Source organism: Bison bison, unplaced genomic scaffold, assembly GCF_000754665.1.
Source record: "Bison bison bison isolate TAMUID 2011002044 unplaced genomic scaffold, Bison_UMD1.0 scf7180017864464, whole genome shotgun sequence".
In the NCBI taxonomy this organism is placed as follows: Eukaryota; Metazoa; Chordata; class Mammalia; order Artiodactyla; family Bovidae; genus Bison; species Bison bison.
This window is the reverse complement of record NW_011495025.1, coordinates 9,076,538-9,077,165: the sequence shown is the minus strand read 5'-3', so window position 1 is coordinate 9,077,165 and position 628 is coordinate 9,076,538.

Sequence of the window (628 nt, the reverse complement as noted above, 5' to 3'; positions counted from 1 at the left end):
CTTTGTAACCCAAAGGTTGATGTTGTTCTCCCAAATTGGAGGTCAGAGAGTCAGGGCGGAATATATCCCTATGACTGATGCTCGTACTATGAGTTAAGAGCATCAAGAGGTAGGAATGAAGGAGGAAACAGACAGAACAGGCTCCATCTTGAAAGCAGGACTCCATCTTGGGCCAGACTGTGGACTTTGGGCTATAGGCCCAGTATCTATAGAAATGATATACCAACTGGAAAACCAGGGCCCCTGTATGGAAGAGCTCCAGGGCTCATACCTAGACTCTCTGTTGCCTAAAAGAATACCCTAATTATAGTGTAACTGATCAGATCAGATCAGTCGCTCAGTCGCGTCCGACTCTTTGCAACCCCATGAATCACAGCACGCCAGGCCTCCCTGTCCAACACCAACTCCCAGAGTTCACTCAGACTCACGTCCATCGAGTCAGTGATGCCATCCAGCCATCTCATCCTCTGTCGTCCCCTTCTCCTCTTGCCCCCAATCCCTCCCAGCATCACAGTCTTTTCCAATGAGTCAACTCTTTGCATGAGGTGGCCAAAGTACTGGAGTTTCAGCTTTAGCATCATTCCTTCCAAAGAAATCCCAGGGCTGATCTCCTTCAGAATGGACTGAA